This window comes from Cervus canadensis, chromosome 15, assembly GCF_019320065.1.
Source record: "Cervus canadensis isolate Bull #8, Minnesota chromosome 15, ASM1932006v1, whole genome shotgun sequence".
Classification (NCBI taxonomy): Eukaryota; Metazoa; Chordata; class Mammalia; order Artiodactyla; family Cervidae; genus Cervus; species Cervus canadensis.
Genome location: NC_057400.1, coordinates 55,732,246 through 55,749,836, shown reverse-complemented (window position 1 = coordinate 55,749,836; position 17,591 = coordinate 55,732,246). Strand labels below are relative to the sequence as shown.

At 39.4% G+C, this 17,591-nt stretch overlaps 1 long non-coding RNA gene across 3 annotated transcripts in view; it reads left to right on the top strand.

Moving 5' to 3' along the window:
* LOC122453802 overlaps positions 1-15,410 on the top strand; it is a 61,780-nt gene extending 46,370 nt beyond the window's left edge. For all 3 annotated transcript variants that reach the window (XR_006273182.1, XR_006273183.1, XR_006273181.1), the window contains one exon: positions 15,174-15,410. This is a non-coding gene — a long non-coding RNA (uncharacterized LOC122453802). The remainder of the gene's footprint in view (positions 1-15,173) is intronic.
* Positions 15,411-17,591: the final 2,181 nt, after the last annotated feature.

The following is a 17,591-nucleotide window of genomic DNA, read 5'->3' as shown; positions in this document are numbered from 1 at the left end:
TAAGGTATTGCGTTATTTCACATTTTCTATTTTTCATTTATTCAGGAGTCACAAATGTCAATTTCTTCAATAAACAAAATTCAGTAGTCTGAACTCCTCTCATTAATACACAGAAGAAAAATAACCTGTAAAACTGCAGTTCAAAAAGTGGGAGGTAGTATAAATAACATCATAAAATGTGACATCTTGGTGACCTATTTTAAATGGATGAAATTTGGTGATAGCAAAACAAATCACTACTTTCCAAGATCACACGAATTAAGATGCAGCTAGGATTACTGCTAAAACCCTCAGCTAACAATGACTGAATCTGAAAATGTGATAGATTTGAATAAGCTTCCCAGTGTACTAAGCTAAGATAAATTTAACTGATGGTGACATCCATAAGAAAATTTTATAAGGCAAACTAACTACCTATCTTGATTCCCAAATGTTTAAAAAAAGCTGCTCTGACTTCCAATGAATCAAACCTACTCATTCACCTTTCAAGAGGCTATAAAGTTTCATGCCTGAAACTCTGGTTCAGAAATTATGAGATTTAGGTTATGGGCTTCCTTCTCCATAGAGGAGAAGTAGACCACCCAATTCTGTGCAAAGAATTCACCCAATTTTTCTGCCATTTTATGTTTTCCTCTCACCTGGGTGATCAGATTATACAAGCTTTTTAAAAATATTTGAGTCCACAGGATAATGAAGTCTGAAGACTCAGCTTCCAATGTCAGCTCCACTACTTGGATGACATTAAGAAAATCACTTGCCTTTCCAAATCTCGGCTTTGTCATTTACAAAATGGGGCTCAAAGTATTTTGAGCATGTGTGTGTGAAATTGCTTTGAACAGAACAGCAAAGCGATATTCAGCTTTCCAGGCAAGCTGTGCTGGATATTATAGATACCGTTGGTGGCTTGATCTTTATTGACCTGATCCTTAGCATTGCTAACTGCTCTTTCACTTTCCAATTCCTTCCAACACAGCGTAATTCTGGTCATAATTCCAGGTGGAACTGTATGGGACCTCAAAATGAATCAGTTTGAGAAACAGGGGTCCAGAGAGGAAGCCAAGATCCCTCAAGAAATCAGGATTTGAATCTAGGTCTTTAAACCACTGGTGCAACCCTATTCCATTCTCTTTTATTCACTAATCCAGTTATTCCACATTTATTGAGCATATATTATGTGCTGGGTACAGGACTACTCTAATTTCTCTTTCAAATAATAGTCTCTAAAAGCATTAGAACATCTTTCAGTGCTGCTGTCTATGACTGAGTTAAGATTCTGGTTATAATTTAATCATTATTAGACAATTAGTAAATCATAATACTTTTCTGTTGCTGTTATTATTGTCACTGTTACTAAGGAGGCCTTCCTTTAAGTGTATGCTTAGAAAGCCATCCAGGGTAGAGCTCAGATAAAAGCAGGTCTGCTCTGGGTGATGCAAGAGTAAGCAGCCCCCGACCTCCTAAGACACTTCAGTCAAATGCCTGGAGTTTTAATCATATCGGAGTCTGAGAACCACGGCATTGCACAATACTCTTGCTTGGGTCTGACTGAGAGGTTTCATCTCAAGACAGAGTATGCAAGGATTTACTACTATTTCAAGAAGCCAGAGAAGCTTAGTTCCATCAAAAAAGGTTAAACAGCTTCCTTTTCATCATTCCTTGAATATAGTGAATGAGAATTTTGCATTTCCTTGTTTAAGAAGATGCTTCCTTTGTGTATCCATGTAAAAAAAAAAAATGTTGATTTGGGCTTCTCTGGTGGCTCAGCAGTAAAGAATCCACCTGTGATGCAGGAGACGTGGGTTCAATCCCTGGATCAGGAAGATTCGCTGGAGAAGGAAATGGCAACCCATTCTAGTATTCTTGCCCGGAGGATCCCATGGACAGAGGAGTCTGGTGGACCACAGTCCATAGGGTCTTAAACAGTCTGACATAACTGAGTAACTAACATGTTCACACTTTCTTTTGTGCATCCATATGTTACATTGGTTCTGACTGGCTACAATTCTCAAATATGGAGGTCTGTTTCCTGTTCTAAGCCACTCTTTCCTCTTCTTTCCTCTCAGACCAAAATAAATGATTTTTGGTCTTTAGAAAAAAAAAAAAAATTCTAACTCCAGATGAGTGAGGTTGTTCATTGGCCTGGTTACATTCTGTCATACTGTGCCAAAAATATTAACAAACTCATCCTCAGTGTATTTCGTAGCTCCAAAGTCTTCTTTTCTCCCAAGAGCATCAGTTTTGATAAAGTTCTCCCATCACTATAAATACACCATCAGTGATGATGTATAAATACATCATCAGTGAAGACTATTGAGTTGGAAACAACAGGGCTAATTATGGTGAGCAAGTCAAAATACTAAAAATACATATTAATAAATCTTCCTATGGAGTCTGAGACAGCTGTATTTGTCTAGATTAAGGAGAGGTATATGACATGCAATAAACTGACTGTTTTGAATTAAGGAGTTTTGGCAAAAGGTTACATTTAGAACACAGGATAACTTAGTGGCACCAATTTATTTTATAAAGAATAATGTAACAGAAGAAAACCTTGTTTTGAGTAATTGAGTTTGGAATGCCCATCAAGCCAATCCAATGTTTGCACATTTACACTCAATCCATAGGCTAAATGGCTTCCAGTTTTCTCTAGGATCAATGCGTGACATCTTCGGTTTACATATGCCTTGGACTAAGCCTATTTCTGTCAACCATTCTGGAGGCATATAGCCAACATCCAGGTTCATGTTTGGGTTATGAAATGTATTTTGCTGGAACCATATCTATTTGCTGGATGTTTCATTATGAGAGCTCCACTTTCTTCTCTGTCATCAGAGGACCACATCAGCTTCAACTGACTTAATCTCCAAGATTTTTCAAACTAAATTACTTACTTTGCTTGTTCATAAGAAGAAAAGAAAGGAAAACAGTATTTCTGCTCCATGTGAGTCTACAGGTAAATTATACAGAATTAAAGCAGTTGTCCCTGTGGTTTATTATGTAGACATAACTGGATAAAGAAGAGGTGGTGCTTTAAACCAACAGTATTTTTATCCAAGATAAATTCATCTTATTTGAATAGGTGATTTTTATTTTTACTGTATTTGAGGTAGATCCCTACAAGTTTATGTTTTCCTATTTTGTTCATATACAATATATGTGAGAAAGAAAAATGATTGATCATTTATTTTCTAAAAATAAAAGGCTGGGATTTGATTTTTTTTAAATCTCTGCTTAAAGATGAAGTCGTTATTTAAAACAGCAGTCCCCAACCTTTTTGGGACCAGGGACTGGTTTCATGGAAGATAAGTTTTCCATGGACCAGGGGTGGAGGGGATGGTTTCAGAGTGACTCAAGTGCATTGCATTGAGTTAATAAATTATTAACATTATTTATTTCATCAGGTCCACCTCAGATCATCAGGCATTAATTAGATCCTGGAGGTTGGAGACCTCCACTTTAAGAGTTAAGGGCAGTTATCATCCTTCCACGAGTCCAACTCAACTTACAAAGTCTTTCTCTGTGGTATTAAGGACTGTAGTCATGCTAGCTTACTAGAGAAAGCTACTGTTGACCACAGGTGAGGAATAGAATCTTGCCAAGGGGGAGACCTGAGACCCCATGAAAAGGCCACACTGGGGAAGGCAGAACTAAGAACTCGAAAGGACTTTTTTTTACTGGTTAGTTTCCTTTCTTGCCTCTAATATAGCATTCCAAATGCTGATAAATAATGAAAATGAATAAAAATAAGCAGCATAGTTTTTCCGCCTCTATCCTGAGTCTGTCCGCGGAAGGTACTATAAAGACTTAGGTTTCAGACAGTGTGTTTGTTTTCCCCATCCTGCTCCCTACCATTTCTCTCTCCTTTGTGACAACCTTACCAAAGTACAATAGAGCAAAATATGCAGCCTGAGGTAGAGATGGAAATGAATGGACAGGTGACTGACCAACTGTCTCAGCTCATCCCCTGTTCACTGGACACGTGGACAAAGAGGGGCCCTGCTTTGCTGGTAAAAAAAAAAATAAGAGCTCACCAAAACTACACAAAAGAAGGGTCAGAAATGCCATATTGTATGACTGTAAATTGGTGCCTTTCTGGAGGAACAATTAGGCAGTATATTTCCCAAACACTTGGTGTCAATAAGTCCAGTTATAGAAATTTATCCTAAGAAAAATAATCATAAATAAATATACACTAAGAGTTAGCTACAAATGTGCTCATTGCAGCATTATTTATAATGGTGTAAAACTGGAAACAATTTCAACTTCCAGAATAATGGTTTGGTTAAGATATGATATAATCACTAGTAAAATGGTCATATCAAAAATATTTAATAAGATGGAAAGATTCTGTGATATATTAAATGACAAGAGCAGGTTATATTAAAAAGTATGTGTGTATAAAATAAATATTGGAAGAACCTATACTAAAATGTTAACAGCTTATATCTCCATATTGTGATATTCTAGGTTATTCATATATTTCCAGATGTTCTATAATAAATATTAATTACTTTAGATAATAAGAAAATATTTTAAATATTGGAAAAAGAGAAGTGTCCTGAAGGAGATGAAATGACTTTGTAGAAATTGAATGAATGATTAATTATTTAGAAAGCTGCATTGTACCTTCACATTTTAAGTGCAATCCAAAATAAAACACGATTTCTTTGTAGAAAGCCATAATTGTTTCTTTAGGAAAACTGTCTTCAACTTGGCAATTTAGTAGCCTATCCATGTTTTACTTTTATTCTTTTTTTTCCCCCTAAACAAAGTTCAGATTTATAGCACCTGCTGTTGCTTTTAATGTAGTAGTTGTACCTAATTTCTAGAGCACAGTGAAATTCCATCATTCTCCATTCCTCATTTTGCCTTCAGCAATAAGCAGTTTGGGAGACATAAAGCCAAGATATTTTCTAAGGGCTGGTAGCAGACACTTTTACTAAATATGAAATACCAAAGCCACCCTAAGCGAGAAGGGCATTTACTAAAAAGGTTGCAAGTAAGCACCAGATAATTTTAAGCAGCTCAGATCTGGCAACTTTCAAAGTTGGAAATAAGGCCTTAAGTCAAAGAGATCTTTGAAAAGTAGAAGGAACCATCCTCCACAAAGAACCACCAAATGTCCATCTGGAAAGATGTGAATTTGACCTTTTTGAATAAACAGCAGGAGATTAAAAAAAAAAAAAAAAGAAGAATACAGAATTTTATTTTCTCTTGCCAAAATCTGGCAGGCATTGTAAAAACTGGTTCAAATCATGGGCTGTGGAGCCCACACCTGAACACTAGCTATGTGAGCTCGGGAAAGCTCTTGATCCTGCTGAGCCTCTGTCTCCTTAGCTGTTGAAGAGACACTCACGTAGTCTAATCTCATAGGGTTAGACAAAGGGGAAATAAAGCCATTTCTGTACTTTGTAAATGTTTGACAGATGGAAAGCTAAATATAAATATTACTTTCAAAAATCATTTCATTTTATAATTTTCATTTAGTTCACTCACGTAAGCAATAAAGGGAAGCATCTTCTTACGACTTCCAAGAATTGCAAGAAATTAAAAAAACAAAAAGAATGGAAAGAAATTCTTTAGAAATGTTTAGAAAACAGAGGCATAGTCCAAAAATCTATCTCAGATTCATAGATATGGACCCAGCTTATTTTTGGCTGCCATCCATAGCTTCCATTCATAATTGCAATTCATAAATTCTCAACTGCTCTTTGCCTCAAATTACATTCCTACATAGCTCTCTATCCTGGAATGCATATATATATATGATACAGACAACTGACTGCCTCTGTAGAGTGGAATAATGTGGGGCAGCCATATATAGTGCTTGAATAAACTTCTCTTTAAAACAGAAAAGGCTTGTGTTTCCTTATTTTTTTAAAACCTACTCAATTAGCAATGATTTCTCCATTTCCTGATATTCTCACTGTAGTCACAGGGATGTACGTATAATGAACAATTCTGAAAAAGTTTCAGTGTGGCAGAGAAATCCTACTTCACCTTAATCTCTATGTCTACCTTTCCTAATACTTCATCAAGTCGCCATTACCTAAAGGAATAATTAACATCTTAGGATGTCCTGAGTTCTGCTCCGCTGAGCACAGTATAACAGGTTGCTACCAATGTTAGTGTGCAACCTGAATCACCTACTCTGTTAACCAACCTTGCTGAGAATCAAAAATGTAGCTGTGATATCGACATTATGCCTATCACTCGTACCTAAAGGTGTAAGTCCATTCTATGACCACTAGACTCCAAATAATATTATTAGCATATATTATAATAGCAAAAAGAAACATTGGTTGGCCAAATAACACAATAAATAAATTTTTGAACATGAAAAAAGTAAAATGCAATTTACCACAAACAAAATTAGCTTCTGCAAAATATTAATGGGCCCATCAATCCATTAACTAATTGTCCAAGTATTACAGACACTCAGGCACGTAAGCTCCATTGAAATAATTCCAATTTTCTTCATAAAAAAAAAAGCTCCCGTGACAGTTTACTAAGAAAACACCTCCACTGCAAATGTTCTAAAGAAAGAAATGATATCAGACTTTTTAAATTAATTAATATATCTTTGGATTATAGTTTGGGAGTCCCTGTGGCTCAGATGGTAAAGAATTTGCCTACAATGCAGAAGACCCAGGTTCAATCTCTGGGTTGGGAAGATCCTCTGGAGAAGGGCATGGCCACCCACTCCAGTGTTCTTGCCTGGAGAATCCCACGGAGAGAGGAACCTGGGAGGCTATAGTCTGTGGGGTCGCAAAGAGTCAGACACTTTTGAGCAACTAACGCTTTCACTTTCACACTGCGTTTTAAGAACGAGACATGTATATTCAATTATAGCATAAAACAAATAATACTGAAATGAAAATCCTTACTGACCACATGAATACAGACAATTATTTACTACTATTGTCAAAACCTAATGGTGGAACTGAGGCAAAGGAACAAAGGGGCAAGGTCTGAGAGGTTCAAAGGAGAAGGTCTTAGAATTGGGCTCCATGAGGACAGGAGGGTTTGTGTTTTCTTTCCTGCTAGGTACAGAAGACATATTCGACTTTTGTTGGATGGATGGTTGGATGAATTAAGAAAAACTAGACAATAATACCACAAACACCCTGTATATTACTTACAGTTGCGTGGTTGTGTGAGTGAATTGCAGATGAACACAGGCCCTGTGAGGAAGCCAAGCTCTTTGCCAAGTGTGTCCCAACAAGCCTTGTTCCTGTCAAGCACAATCATTTAGCAACGGACAGTGGAGGAGCTCCTCATTCCCAGGCTTTGTTTCTCCTGGCCCTTAGGATATCGTGGCCACTACCTAGGAATTACACACAAGGTAAAATTCTGATGCTTAACTTAGCAATGAATTTGTCAACAGGAAAAAAAAAAATTATTGTTTACATAAATTGCAAAATTGGACCAAGGCCTTGAAAAGGTTAAAGTTTCAGGATGAATGGCAACTGTCCAAGCAATTCTACATTCTCAAGTATACTTGAGAAAGATCTTTTGTGAAATTTTTTAAATCATAGCATGAAAAGGGTATGAAAGGATTCTTGTACAATATCACTCTAAAATGCAAGTATTCGGGGTGCTTTCTTGAAAGCTTTTGACAAGGCAGTCTCTATCCCTGAGATCCATAAAAATATATATGTAAATATATAAAATGTCAACCATAAGTTTTATTGTTGTATGATTTTTTTTTCACTTTTTCAATCTTTCACTTTTATTTTCCTTTACACTACTGCTATAAACATATTTAAACTTTATACATGTTGAATATATCTTATTTTTTGTCCTTCGTATTACTAGTATTACTGTGGTATATTCCTGATAGTTCTGTTATTTCCTAATATTTTAAAAGAGTAGGCCATGAGCATGAGTCTGAGCTGGTGATATGGTTTCATTTGTTCTTTGTAGCCTTACATCATTATTTGATACATAAATGAAAAACAGGACTTTGGTCTTCATACTAGATTGCAGGCACTATAACAGAACTAAAAAGGAAACACCAGATTTTCAGAATTTGTGTTACGGCAAATGTCATAATCCCACTACAGGCACGGAGTTATTTGTTTTTTGTGTGTTGTTTTTGTTTGTTTGTTTGTTTCTGGCTACAATGCTCCTACTGCATACAGTTATTTAAAATATTATAAAGTAGATTTTACAGATGATCTCCATTAAAATAGTTCACCAGCCATCATTGGGATCAAGGCTTAATATTTTGAAGGTTTCCTATTTTAATTCTTTGATACAATGATTTTTCAAGCATTTGCTACATGCCCTTCACACTATGCTACGTCCTGTTAAAGATGCAAAATAAATACATTATATAACTTATATCAGATGAAATAATTAAAGAGCATTATAAGACCAAGAGTCAAGTGCTAAAATGTATACTGTGAGCTGTGCATGGGGAATCAGGCAGATCAGGGGTGAGTGTAAGACCAGCTGGGAAATGATGGAGGGAGCTAGAGCTGAGAGGGTCCTGAAAACGGAGGAAAGAATAGAGTATCTGAGGTACTGAACTGTATATGCAAAAAAAGTAGAAGCGGGAAAATCAAACAAAATAAATCAGAGTATATTTCCTTTCTGGAAATTCCAAAATGACCTATTAGCTAACATTTATTAAATATTTGTTAAGTACCAGGCTGACTTGACTTATACCATTTAATTTAAAACTTAAAAACATGGCATAAGATTCTATTATTATCCCCATTTGCCAGATTGAGAAGCTGAGATTTGAGTGCAAGTTGGGCTTCCCTGGTGGCTCAGATGGTAAAGAATCTGCCTGCAATGCAGAAAACTCGGGTTCAATCCCTGCTCGGGAAGATGCCCTGGAGAACAGAATGGCAACCCTCTCCAGTGTTCTTGCCTGGAGAATTCCATTGACAGAGGAGCCTGGCAGGCTACAGTCCACGGAGTCACCTCAGACACAACTGAGCAACTAACACACTTTAATCTGCCACATAGCTCGTAAGTAGTGAAATCAGAAGTGAACTAAGGCAATGCAGCCCCTAAACCAGATTTTATACGTTATATTGATTCACAAGTTTCTAAATGCAATAGTGCATGTAAGAGAGATAGACAGGCTTAGCCTAATGTTGGTGATAGGAGTTTCACTGTGGGCAAACTAACGATGGGGAACAGTATTTTCAGGACTACGAAATACTTTACGTTCTGAAGAAAATTTCCCATTTCCTAAAATGTGCACATGTTCAATGACGATGCAGCCGTGATATCTCTTTGATCATAGAATCTGCTGTTATCACAAAGTTCAAGGGAAGCATTCCACTTCTACCTAAGAAGTCGGCCAAAACAATTGAACCCTGGGCAAGTCACTTAGCCTTTCCTGATTTCAGTTTCCTCATCTTAAATGAAGGAGAAGGACTTGGTGATCTCTAGGGCCCATTTTAAAATTGTGCAAGCGTTTTATACATGTCACTAACAATTTCAGACAAACTTTAGAGTTTCAGAAATGGAAATGTCAGCTGAATAATGAGTAGCAGATGCCATGTGGAAATTCTGTCATGATCATTCTTAGAAAGTAAGCCTTCTTTGTTTCATTAGCAACACAGGAAGGCAAGTACTCCAAAATTTCCTTTAACAACTTGAAAGTCTTTATGCAAATAAAGACAAATGCAAAATAACTGAGTTATGGTGCATGAAAAAATAGGAAATGTGCATTTAATATCAATTTTTGTCATAAAAACACCATAGCCTCATACTTTAATTAATCTAAATATTCAAGAGGATGAAATACATTTTACTGAAGAATGCTTGAGGCCAATGGTATCATTAGTTAATTGATCTGTTGCTAAGACAAGTGATGAATCAACCTAAAATATCTATTTCCTGACTGTTCATGTTTAAACAACATCATTTCCTAGGGAAAAACATGCAAATGAAACACTTCCTAATTTAACAGGAACATTCTCAAAATAAACCTATAGGTGAATTCCTAAGCATACCGTATAATGATTTTAATTTCCTGAACTCCAGCATTTTCATGTCCTATGATAAAAGTGAGAAGTGAAGGGCTCATTTTTTTTTCATTTGCTCTTTAGATTAACTTCATGATTTTATCTTTGTCTGTTTGTGACTTTCTTATGAAGTAAGCTTTTCTCCACGTATGTTTTTCAGAGAGCTTTTTAAAATTTTTATTTATTAAGCTATAATTTGCAAACAGTAAACAGCACAAATCTTAAGTAAACATTCAGCCCAATCATTTTCTAACATATTACGTCCCATGTTAACCACTGCCTAGATCGGGATATAAAACATTTCCATCACCTAGAGCGTGCTCTTGTGCCCCTTTCTAGTCAATAACCCTCTTCGCACTGAAGTAGCTAGAATTCTGATTTTTATTTCTATAGACTAGCTTTGCCTGTCCTTGAAATTCATATCAATGGAATCACACATTATGGACTGTTTTGTATCTGGCTTCTTTCACGTAATGTGACACATTTAGATTCATCTTTGCTTCATGGGTATCAGTACCTCATTCCTTTTTATTGATGAATGTAGGGAAAGAAGGCAGTTTGTTTATCCATTGACCTGTTGATGGACATTAGGGTTGTCTGGGCTGGACTGTCATGAATAAAGCTGTGATGTGTGTCTCTGTGCAAGTCTTCTTGTGGGCATATGCACTCTGAGGGTGTGTTCCTAGGAGTAGAATTGATTTGTCATAGGGTAGACAGATAGATGGGCTTCCCTGGTGGCTCAGGTGGTAAAGAATCTGCCTGCAATGCGGGAGACCTGGGTTCAATCCCTGGGTTGGGAAGAACCCTGGAGTAGGGCATGGCAACCCACTCCAGTATTCTTGCTGGAAAATTTCCACGGACAGAGGAGCCTGAAAGGCTTCAGTCCATGAGGTCACAGAGTCGGACGCAACTGAGCACACAGAGTCAGTATACAGAGTATACAGTCCCCACAGAGAGGTGGCTGTCCCTCTCCCATCCTTCATGGTGCTGCGCAGTCCCATCACTAGGCAGATTGTTTTCTAGAGTCTAGATGACGGTTCAAAACTCAGATTTCTTAGCAGGAGATGCTCCACAAAACGAATCCTACTTAGGTTTCCCTGTGTCCCTGAATCACATGGTAGACTTCAGCCCCAGGAAGTCTCAGTCATTTTAAAACCCATCTCCTTCTGTTCAGGTAATCATCTTTCCTCTGATTTATAGTGGCTGGCCTGCAGGTATTGAAAAGGTGGTCTTGATTTAGCCAGAGAGCAATAACCCCAGAAAGTGTATTTCCCCGGCTACCTCCCCCTCCCCCACTACCCACCATCAAAGCCAGCCAGCTCCTCACTCCCTCCAGCTGTGAATCTGTAATGTGCCTTGGGTCATATTTGTGTCATTGGTAGCAAACCCTTATAATTCTGCCCCCCAAATCCGAAAGAAAAAAATACCCACAGGGATCAAGGAGAGTGTCTCCTTACACAAATCTTTTTTCTGATAAGAGGTGACCCATAGCCAGAACCAGAGATTTATATATGCATTTTGACATAAATCTGCATCTGTAATTATGAGTCATAACGATCTTTATAGGCTGCACTAAATTGGTGAAGAAGAGTTACTGTTATTGACAAAGCATTGACCTGAACATTAGTGGAGGAAGAGCTAATCATTTTCTCCCCCCCTGAGAAGAGCGACTTCTTTTTTAACTGTGAATTCCTTCCAACCCAGGCCGTTGTTAAATATCTTTACATCTGAAAATAAAGGTAACTGAGCTTCCCAAACATATCCTATACCTTCACATAATTATAGGTCTATAAAAATTCCACAACACATTCTGGAAGCTTTTTTGATCCTTTCCAAGACAGTGGTCAAGATTTGCAAGGTGACTGAGAGACTGATCTAGATCTTTTGAAAGCAAGTGGTCTGCAAGATACACTCCCATCTCCCAAAGACCAAAGCCTATTTTTAGCCAGGCAGGCAGGCTGCTGCTCCAAGCCTGGCTCCACCATTAGCATTAATAGAGCTGGGGGCGGCCGACTGCTGTGTAGGTGGCCCAGAAAATGTACTCTTTAGAGCAACGGAAGGTTAAAGTGAGCTTTAAATCACAGCCTTATCATACTTGCATGTTATTGGCAAGTCTGCCTAAAAATAGAATCTCATTAGTTTAATTCTACAGTATTCTTAGGTGTGCCAACCTTTATTATTAATAACAGCTTTTCACATTTATATAGCACTGTCTGCTTAAGGGAACTTCACAAATTATACACATAAAACTTTCCGACCTTAATGTAACCAGCGCCGGGTTAGGAGGGCAGGAGATGGTGGTGAGCAGCGGCTCTCAGACTCTCTCCAGACAGGAGGCATCGAGACAGTGGCACCAGGTGACTAAGCAAAGCCGCTCTTTGAAGTTGAGCCGTTTTAATTCTTTGAAAGCAGGCTGTGTCTTTCATCGAGGGTTTGCAGGGGCACTGGAGACTACCGTTGTAACCCTCAGGAATAACAGGCTTCCTGATATATCTAGCCAGTCTTAGCTGGATTTTGGAAAGAACAAGGGTGACAAAAATGGATACCTTCTCCCACACCCCAACCACCCAGGTGCTTCTGAAGAGGCTTTCTGTGGGCTCCCAAGCCCAGCTATTTAGATTGGAAGAAGGATAGAACATTATAACCCAGGGATCGAACCTGGGTCTCCTGCATTGCAGGCAAATTCTTTACTGTCTGAGCCACCAGGTAAGTCCTATCTACATTTAGGCTTGTACCAATTCCTCACCAAAGTTGTGCAAAAGAGTTAATAGAGTAAGAAGAGTATTTTCTGGATAAAAGCAATGTGGATGTGTAAGAATGCTTCTGGGCATAAAGCAGTGCTGTAGGCAAGATTCTGGTTCAACCATGTAGCTTAATAACTATAGGAGTGTGTGTGTGTGTGTGTGTGTGTGTGTGTAAGAAAAAGAGGTGATAGCTGTGTGGTGGCAATAGGTATTCAGACAGCCTGCAATCCAGTGGCTCAAACATAGGAATGGGATGCTAATACCTACACAGTCAGCACATGTTAGTGTCAGCACGTGTCATCTGAAGAAGAAGCCTAAGTCAAGACTTCCAGCATAACAAACATTTATGGAGTGCCTCCTCAGAGTCAAGCACTGTTATATAAAAAAAGAATGGGTATGAAAATACCAAATAAGACATAGTCGCTACCCTCCAGCAGCATAGTTGGGGAGCAGATAAGTAAAAGAGAATTTCAATCAGTGGGAAAAGCACTTGGATGAGAACAGAGTATACAGGCATTTATGGGAGCCCAGAGGAAAGGAAAATAATCAGGTCTTGAACAGTCAGGGAGTGCTTCCTGGAAGAAGCACATTTCAGGAGGAGCAAGGAGACAGAGCCAGAGAGGCGGGAGGAGAAAGTTCCTAAAGGTAAAGAGCCCTCCAGACAAGAAAGCGACACAATCCTAGAACTGAAAATGAATCAGTAGGACTGGAGTGTGTCTCATGAGGAGCAAATAGTGGCCACTGCAGGAAAGAGAAGGTTCCTCAAAGGCTGTATGTGCCACACTAGGGAGCTTGGACTTTCTCCTGAGAATAATGAGAAATACTTTACAAAATAGTATTTTAATGGAATAGGACTGCTTCTATTTTGAAATATAGCAGGTTAGATATTTCAGCTCATTCTATGTCCTACCTGTACTTTTTTTTTTTTTTTTTGAGCTACACCTCATGGTTTGTGGGATCTTAGTTCCCCAACCAGGGATTGAATGCACACATTCAGCAGTGATAACACAGAGTCTTAACCACTGGACCACCAGGAAAAACTCCCCCTCTACCTGCACTTTTGAAGCTAGCCTTCATCCTCTCTAGGCCCTTAATTTCCCTTCTCTTACCTCCATAAAGACTGTCTCAGGATAACCACATCTCAGCATTACATCAAAATAAGCACAGTGGGTCTTTCTATGAACTCAGAAGTAACCAGACTCAGAGGTGACTCCTACAAAATGTCACAGAGCCCTCTGCTCTTTAAGTGCTCTTTAAGGCACGGGAAGAGGGACAAAGGGGCGCTGCACACAAAAAAAGGCACCTCCCACACATCAGCCTTGATAAATATGCCTGTTCAGGAAAGCAAAGGTGAACTGGAAAGCCGATCTGGAAAAGAATGCACATGTTTGTGCTTCTGAGATGGAGAGATGCTACATGAAGGGCTGGCCTTCATTGGGCCTGGGAACTCCTCTCATGGCACCTGACCGTGTGTACAATGTTTGCAGGCAGTTTCTATCCTGCAAAGCTTCAGGGGGACTTGCTGGCCCCAAGGATCCAGATTGTGGTGGCAGAAACACCTCTGAAGGCTTCTGGGAAAAGGTCAGTTCAACTGCCTTTCTTCTCTGTCCCTTCCTTCCTTGCTTGATCCCCTGGGAGACTCTCATCAACTGCCCCCCCCACCCCCACCAAGTCCCATGCTTCTTGTGGATTTTGGAGAACATACTGTGATTGCTAGTGTAGATATAAACAGGAAAAATAAGACTGACTATTATGGGCTGAACCTTCCCCTTGGAAATTTTGCTTTGAGATGCTAGTTAAGTTTTCTCAGCTGTTCAGTTGAGGGGGATTGAGACCAGGGCTCAATCCCTGGGTTGGGAAGATCCCCTGGAGAAGGGAAAGGCTACCCACTCCAGCATTCTGGCCTGGAGAATTCCATGGACTGTATAGTCTATGGGGTTGCAAAGAGTTGGACACAACTGAGCGACTTTCACTTTCACTTGGTAAAATTCTGTTCACATGGTGCATTGTCAATGGGAAGCAATTTGACTATAAACATATGTATATATATAAAATATATCAGGATCCATAAAAATGTTCACTTTTAAAAAACCAATCATTTAGTTTCTTTTTGCAAATCTTTTCTGAGGAAATCATCCAGAATGTAGGGAGGGGGGATATGAATATAAATATCCCACAGTGCTATTTAAAATATTTTACAATTGACAACAACCTGAATATCTACCATAGAATTCTGGTTAAATTCATATTAGAATATCTAATCAATGGAATATTAGTAACTCAACTCTGAGGATCCACTGGGAATTTTCAGTAGGATTCTGTAGTGACTTTCACCCAGGAGGAAGGTTTGAAAGAACAAACTTAATGGACTCTTTCTATTACAGCTTCCTTTTGAAAGGGGTTATTTTCAAAATGACCAATCAATTCTGCTTTTCCACAGGTGAGCGTAATGGAAGGGTGGTTCTTTGAGTGCATCCACCAAACCCCAGCCTCCTGAGAGACCTGTGTGCAGGCCAGGGAGCAACAGTCAGAGCTGGACACGGAACAATAGACTGGCTCCAAAAAGGAAAAGGAGTACGTCAAGGCTGTATATTGTCACCCTGCTTATTTAACTTATGTGCAGAGTACATCATGAGAAACGCTGGGCTGGATGGAGCACAAGCTGGAATCAAGATTGTGGGAGAAATATCAATAACCTCAGATATGCAGATGACACCACTCTTATGGCAGAAAGTGAAGGAGAACTAAAGAGCCTCTTGATGAAAGTGAAAGAGTTGGCTTAAAGCTCAACATTCAGAAAACTAAGATCATGGCATCCGGCCCCATTATTTTATGGCAAATAGATGGGGAAACAGTGGAAACAGTGGCTGACTTTATTATTTTGGGCTCCAAAATCACTGCAGATGGTGACTGCAGCCATGAAATTAAAAGATGCTTACTCCTTGGAAGGAAAGTTATGACCAACCTAGACAGCATATTAAAAAACAGAGACATTTCTTTGCCAACAAAGGTCCATCTAATCAAGGCTATGGTTTTTCCAGTGGTCATGTATGGATGTGAGAGTTGGACTATAAAGAAGGCTGAATGCCAAAGGATTGATGCTTTTGAACTGTGGTGTTGGAGAAGACTCTTGAGAGTCCCTTGGACTGCAAGGAGATCCAACTAGTCTCTAAAGGAGATCAGTCCTGAGTGTTCATTGAAAGGACTGACATTGAAGCTGAAACTCCAATCCTTTGGCCACCTAATGGGAAGAACTGACTCATTTGAAAAGACGCTGATGCTGGGAAAGACTGAAGGCGGGAGGAGAAAGGGATGACAGAGGATGAGATGGTTGGATGGCATCACTGACTCAATGGACATGAGTTTGAGTAAACTCTGGGAGTTGGTGATGGACAGGGAGGCCTGGTGTGCTGCGGTTCATGGGGTTGCAAAGAGTCAGACATGACTGAACAACTGAACTGAACTGAACACAGCGTTGCCTCTAGTGATAATAATCCAATTAAAAAAATAAAAGCAATTTTGTAGAAACTATTGGTGCTATATAGACCAGTTTCAAAAGAATCATTAGCCAGCATAGCCTTTTAGAAATTAAAATTCCTTTTCTGTCTGTCACTTTAGTGCCATTCCTTGCCAAGCTGAAGACAAAAGTGCACAGTATTTTTGGTTGGTGGGGTTCTTCACTATCAGTCTTCACTCTCTGTCTTCACTATGGGGAGAGCCTTCTGCAGTGATGGACACCAGACAACTCTGCCTTGGGGAGTCATGTTTGACTTTATAAACACAGAGGAAGGGAAGGAGAAGGCTGAGACTATAGAACATGAGTTTATTTGCTATGGGAACATATTCCTCACAAATGGATCCATTAGCACATCAACTGTCATCTGATGAAATTACATGAGACAAATATTGGTTTCCTTAGAGTAAGAGCATTGTTCTTAAAAATAGTCTTTTTACATAACATATGGAACTCTCCCTTGATGAACATAAGTAGTTAGTCACTCAGTCGTGTCCATCTCTTTGTGACCCCATGAACTGTAGCCCACCTGGCTCCTCTGTCCATGGGATTTCCCAGGCAAGACTACTGGAGTGGGTTGCCATTTCCTTCTCCAGGGGATCTTCCTGACCCAGAGATTGAACCCAGGTCTCCTACCTTGCAGGCAGATTCTTTACCAAATGAGCCACCAGGGAAGCCCTGATAAACATGATGTACACCTTTTATTACATTTAAAGCTTATTTTTAAAAAGCCTTTTGAGCCAAGTCCCCTTTTCCTTGCTCACACCCAGCTCCTGCTCCATCGTACCTTCAGGCGGGGTCAGACTGGCTTCCCACCAGGTGTTCATACTGCCCCCTGGGAGAGTTGGAGCCCAGAAAGAGGAGGAAGCAGCCAGGCTGCCCACACTTCTGGAAGCAGCTCCCACTGAGCCAGTCTGAAGCCCTGAGTGAGCTGATTCTCTTGTCAAGAGGAAAAGCCAGGGTGAGGAAGCCCTTGCTTTGTTCTTGACAATCATAAAGGCTCAACCTGTTAAATGGAGGATGTGCTAATGCCTGTCTGTACCATTTCTCCGCCAGGCAGACTCTCTTGAACTGAACTGGAAATAAGCATGTGTTTGCCTCTCCTTGTCATTTCTGCTGTTTCAGAAGAGGTGTTTATAAAACAGGTAAAGTTCAGCTTCTTGGCCTCTCTGCTCTAGAATGTGAAAACTGTGGAAGAAGGCCAACATTCTGAGGCCCAAGGAAAACTGCCTCTCCACCCCATGCATGGACGAAGAAGCACAGAATGAAAAGCACAAAATCACTGCACCATCTCTCAGAAAGCTTGCTCTGAGATGCTTGATGAGTTATTTGTGTCTCTTCATG